The sequence below is a fragment of the Oreochromis aureus genome, linkage group 23 (genome assembly GCF_013358895.1).
Source record: "Oreochromis aureus strain Israel breed Guangdong linkage group 23, ZZ_aureus, whole genome shotgun sequence".
In the NCBI taxonomy this organism is placed as follows: domain Eukaryota; kingdom Metazoa; phylum Chordata; class Actinopteri; order Cichliformes; family Cichlidae; genus Oreochromis; species Oreochromis aureus.
Genome location: NC_052963.1, coordinates 10,133,994 through 10,139,993, shown reverse-complemented (window position 1 = coordinate 10,139,993; position 6,000 = coordinate 10,133,994). Strand labels below are relative to the sequence as shown.

The 6,000-nt window shown below is 38.2% G+C and overlaps 1 protein-coding gene across 1 annotated transcript in view; it reads left to right on the top strand.

Annotated features, from left to right (window-relative positions):
- The first annotated feature begins 4,303 nt into the window (after nt 1–4,303).
- Nucleotides 4,304–6,000, top strand: part of LOC116328902 (E3 ubiquitin-protein ligase Midline-1-like) — an 83,164-nt gene continuing 81,467 nt past the window's right edge. The window contains exon 1 of the mRNA XM_039607360.1: nt 4,304–4,321. The gene's annotated coding sequence lies outside the window, so the exon portion shown is untranslated. The remainder of the gene's footprint in view (nt 4,322–6,000) is intronic.

The window sequence follows — 6,000 nt, the reverse complement described above, 5'->3', positions numbered from 1 at the left end:
TTCCACTTGCCTCGCGAGATAGAGCATCGCAAGATTTTCTCCCTACGTGTCCATGAGGCATAAGAGAGAGAAGATACAGACATAAAAATCTGCTACACGTCTTTTGTAATCTTTATGGAGCATGAAATAGTCACTCAAAAGCATATTATTAATGTTCATGTTAATCTGTTGTTGTTGTTTTTTTCATAACACTGAAACAGACGATGATTAGGCAAGTCTGTCATCATCAGCAGGACTTAGGCTCCCTTGTGGAGCTTGACTTAGCTGCTGATCATGTTATTAAGGGCCGCTGGAAGAGCTTAGGTCATTTAAATCCTACCCACTGTCAGATGGGAGGGTTCAAATGGCTGTCTTTACTCAATGCATGGGTAAATCAGTTAATCTCTATAATTTTGCCATATGCCATTCCAGACACATTTTTTCTGAGTGTATAATGACTGTAAGAAACTGTGTTTTCTTTCATAATACTGCCCCGGTGTGCACTCATACTGAGCCTTCAGCTCGATGTTTAAACCTTCAATTTCTTGTCATCACAGACATGTTATTGAGTGTGTGCCAGAAAAGCCAAAGAGTGAAGTGTTTTGAAGTTTTGACAGTTTTTAGCTTCAGATGTGTTGGGGTTTGGATTTGGGTTCATCTGTTGTCACTGCCTTTGCTGTGGCTACCAAAATAATCCAGACACTAAGTGAAGCTGAGGCGGTATAAACAACACAGCTGAGTGTGATAGCCTCAGACACCTGTCAGTCATGCAAACATGGCCAGAATCCCTCTCAGAACAACTGCTATTTTATAATCCGACTCAGGAAAACCCCCAAAAACAAACATTAAATTTCATTTGTTTTCAAAGATGCTTCAAATATTATGGCTTCATTTATTTTGTAGTCTTACTTTGGATAAAGCCTTGGACTAAAACCTACAAAATTACATGTAACAAATTGCTGCAAAATGCATGAAATGTTGCACGTAATATATCGTGCTTTTGAATCATGTAAATGTTGATGTTGATATGAATGTTAACTAGAAAGATACTGTATTTTTTTTCAAGCTAATATTAAGTATTAAACGAACTGTAAGACTCAAACATGAGGTGTGAACTTTGCATTTGCACCCTCCCTTATAGCTGTTTCTTTTTTGTCTATTTGTCACACTTAAATGTTTCAGATCATCAAACAAATGATGATTTAATTTCTTAATGTAAAAAGTTATCCAAACCTAACTCGCCCTGTGTGCCTGCTACATCTAACTGGTTTTTGACACATGTGGCCACAAAAACTGTAATCAAGCATTTGACTATTAATGAGCAGCAATGAGCCTTTCACATTGCAGTGGAGGAAATTTGGGCCACTCTTCTTTGCAGAACTGTTTTGATTCATCCACATTGGAGGCTTTTCGGATTTGAACAGCCTCTTTAAGGTAATGCATCTTATTTAGATTTAAGTCCAGACTTTGATTTGGCCACTACAAATCCTTCATTTTCTTTGTTTTTTGAGCCATTGAGAGGTGGTGTGTTTCAGATCATTGTCCTGTTGCATAACCTAAATGTGCTTGAGCTTCAGGGCATGAACTAATGACCTTTGAAATGAATGGGTCAATCGATTATGACATGTTGTCAAGGTCCTGAAGCAGCAAACCAGTCCCAGAACATAACACTACCACCATGTTTGACTGTTGGTATAATTTTTTTTAAATGAAATGCTGTGTTAGTTTGACTCAAACCATTCAAAAAGTTTAGCTTTTGTCTTTTCAGTCCACAGTCCACAATATTTTCCCTAAAGTCTTGTGTAGCAAGATGTTTTTGTCAAATTTAAGATAAGTATTTGTGTTCTTTTTGCTTTGTGTCTCATCAGTTTACATCTCTTTAGTGATTTAGGCGATTTCTTGATTCAACAGGCTGGGGTGTGGCTGGTAAAATCAACTTTCTAAAAGTGGGGCTAATCAGGGTGGGCAGTTACCTGTTTAAATAGACCCAGGTAGTTTTAAAAAGGCTTTTTCTCTTAATAAATTAAATCATAATTTAAAAATGACATTTTGTATTTACTCAGGTTATCTTTGTCTAATATAGAAATTTGATGATCTGAAACATTTAACTGTGAAAATTATACATAAAAAAACCCCAAACAAACTAAGAAATCAGGATGAAGTAAATCTTACAGCTTATAATCTATACTAAGCAGTACTGTGATATTTTTACAGTTCCCTACAGGAACACTGTAAAATGACAGCTTTCTGTTGGCAAATGTATCAGTTTATCTAGCACTACTTAACTAACATCTAACTGGGAAATTTCTGACGGTCTTAGTACAATAGCATTAGCTAGTGCTGCAGCCTGCCTTTTATTTCAAGTGAATTTGCAGATGTTAGTATAGTGACATGCAAAGCTAAAAACAAACAAATATGGATAACTTTGATTGCTAATCTTAACAAAAGTATTATTAATAAAGCTCATTACTATAACATATATACAAGGTCCAAACTCCTTGGCTAAAAAATGAAGCCAAAGTTGTACACAGGGTTCATTTTAGTTGTTTTTTTGACAACTCATCATTGTAGATGATTTGATATTACCAGGCCTCAACTCAGCCAACAGGACTCCACCCTGAGATCGTTCTCTCCATGGTGGTTGTGACTTTTGGATTCACCTGAAAAATATCATGCTTCGTACTTCCATTTTAGTGAGTTAAACTCTAGAATGTTGTCATGTGTCACCTAGCATGAATAACTACATGTGTGCTGCACCCACTGTTAATTCACCTTGCTAGCCAAGCTTATGAGCATTAGCTGATAGCTTAGCACTCGCTCATCCAAGTAGGGTCACTTCTGGCATAATGCAAATAGCCAAAATAACAATGTTGAGGTTAAAAAATGCAAAGTTCAAAATCAGTTAATGAGTTTATGGAGGCTACGCCCTTCTATTATTCAGTCTGTGACAGATTCCAAGACCCAGCGCATTTGATACTGTATATTTCAACCGGTCTTATTCTTTAGTTTATACATAATAATATAATGAAAAACGGCTTACTTTGCATCCAAAATTCCATACTGTGCATTATATACTCAATATCCATATATAATTCAACACAGGTTTGACTGAAGATCCGCAGTTAAAAAATGACATGTTACAATCTATGATACAGAGAGTTGTGCTGCCAGTAAGAGGCGTGTTTCCATGGTAACCCAACTTCATTTGAAATGAGCCGAGTGCTGATAAACAAAGTAGAATAAAAGTAGAATGCCTGTAAATGTAAGTGGAAGCCATTTATTTTAAGGCAATTAGACTGAAACCACTGAAGCTGGATTTAAAAACATATTAATGGATTAGAACGATACCATACCTGGATCCTGTTTTCATGATCCTGTCCTTCCTATTAAAATTAAATTCATCAAAGACTTTTTCCTCTGACAGGGGTACACGTCAGATTTTAAAACTATCAATCAATCAAACTGTTGATATTAACTTTAAAGACTCCAGTGCTCATAGTTTATCTGTGTTTTTTCAGTTGCAAAACAACTGCTGATCCTGCTGCGCTGCGCTGCTGTTCCCCCGGGTGGAAACTGTTAAAAGTTAAAAGCAACTCAAAGCTGTAGAAAACTGCAGACAGTTCTAAAAATTGAAGCAGTTTGCATCATCTCTTTAAAGAGGATAAAAAAAAAAGTGCAGTATGATCAGAAACAGAGTTGTAGGGGAAACTGGACACATGCCACTGAAAGAGATTTATCTGCATTTTCCAGAGGACACGCAAGTTTTAAAAAATAAATAAATAAGATCTTATGTTTTAGAGCAAGCTTCCAGGAAAGGTGTGATAGACGGGCCAAGATGCTGGATATCATCTCCTGCCTCTCCATCCATCTGCTGCGGATCAGACCCACAGAAGGCAGCCAGAAAGCTCAATGTTCCACGTAATGGAAGCATGAGTTTCCCAACCGCTGGACAAAGCACTTGCAGCGCTGATTTCCTCAGCTCGCTTCACGCTTGCCTGAGCCTGAACACATGTGAAACCCGAAGGCACGGGTTGGTGGTGGGGGTGGGGGAGAAACTGAACGGGAGGAGGAGAGGAGGGGAGATGCAAGAAAAGATCCAAAGTGTTTTGATTTGCGTCTACGCCGCGGTGTGTGGACGCATCAATCTGTCTCCTCTCTTTCTCACATTTCTTTCCCACCTCTCTAACTCACTGTCTCTCCTCCCCCCCCCCACCACCAACACCACCCTCACTTTCTCTCCATCTCTCTCTCTCTTCAAGGTTACTCACTATTGTTGTCTCAGGCTGGAATCACTGCCCGCTTCTCTTCTTTTCTGTCGGACGACCATGTGAGGCTCTTGAACGTAAGTGCCTCTTTTGTTGCTTAATTCACTTTCTCTGGGACCAATCCTTTAGAGGCAATAGGTTTAGGGTCTTTTTCTTTCTTTCTTTTTCTTTTTTTTTTTTTTTTTTTACCCCATAGCACATTCACAATAGGATGTCATACATCAGAGGGGTGGAGTGGGTCAGAATGGGGTGGGGGGCGGAGGTGGGGTGGTGGTGTTGGGGGCTTGATTGCTCCATGTGGTCTAAGCGTGGCAGTTGAATGCACGTGCATGCTGCTGTTATTGTTTTAAAGTGGCATTTTTGATTTTTTTTAACAAAGATTTGCCCTTTGGTTCCACTTTGGTTCGTGCCTGTTTCAGTAGCTTTGTATTGCCTGTGAACTTAACATGCTTCAGTGTAGCATTGATTTACTGCGAGTATTGCATTTATTTAGACAAGAATGAAAGGTAAGTATGAGAAGAGAAAAAAAACAAACTTTTAATAAAAATGTACCTGTCACAGAATTATTTAAATAAAAAATAACTGCTAATTAGGGATTTAAGTGGATTATTAACTTGCGTAATCATATACAATAAAAAAAAAGTTGATAAAGACCCTACTTTACTATTAGCTTATTAGCTGTACCCTGCATTTACCCAAAGAGGCCTTTGTTTATGTCATAATATCATCCAATTTAGTCCCTTTTCTCCATGTATAAGAGCCAGTGGACAAATTGCTTGTTTGGACTCAATTATAATGGAAACCAATGTTCCACATTTGAACTGGATAGCCTGTATGTATTATGATGCTAAATCTCCTGCTAGTCATTGTAATAGGCTTAGTTTGTAGGCTTCGTTAGCCTCTCTTGGACTCTGGTTATTACAAGTTGAAGATGCAGCTTCTGCTTTTGTTAAAAAAAAAAGCCCACTAGAGTACATACAGCACTGAATGAATGAAAGTCTTTGCTTTTCAAGGAATTATTTAGATAGACATGTCAAACCAATGGGTCTTCTAGGTGCTAAATGTTGCTAATGCTAAATAATGTAAGCCATGATTGTAATGCAAAAGCAGTTGTGTTCTATTGTGCTTGAACAGTTAGTTCCTTGGAATGAGTCACTGTGAACTTTTCTTCGTGTAGATTCTTCTGTGATGCGTTCTCCCACCCCGATGTGCATCACTGGCTTCCCGTGCCTGCGAACACGTAGTCACCCTTCTGCAAAGATTAAAAAATACAGTTCAACTTGAAACTGATAAGTAGTTCAGCTTCCCTCAGGTCTGCATAAATTTGTGTAGACTTCAGCATTAAACAGCCTCTGATGTGTCACCGCAATGCAATGTGTCTGTAGGAAGGTGCAACAGAAAATTGATAATGAATAATACAAACAGTGCCAATACACAGTTATGAATTATAGACAGCTTTGCTAAGCTGAATGCTAAACACAGAAATCTGTAGTGAATGTGTGTTTACCTATGCTAATCTTTTGGTTGTATTTGTTATTGCCTGGTTTAGGCATCGGGGCTTGCGTCCGAGTTGTTGGCACTGGGGCTATGACTGCCTTTTTTTAAAGACCGGCATACAAACACACAGAGATGTTAATATTAAATAATGATGTAAAATGTATGCAGTGAGTAGGATTTCTCTGTGGGTGAATGAGCAAAGTGAATCTACAGTTTACTACATTGCGAGATAAATGAAATCTCTTTTAACTGCGTTCCA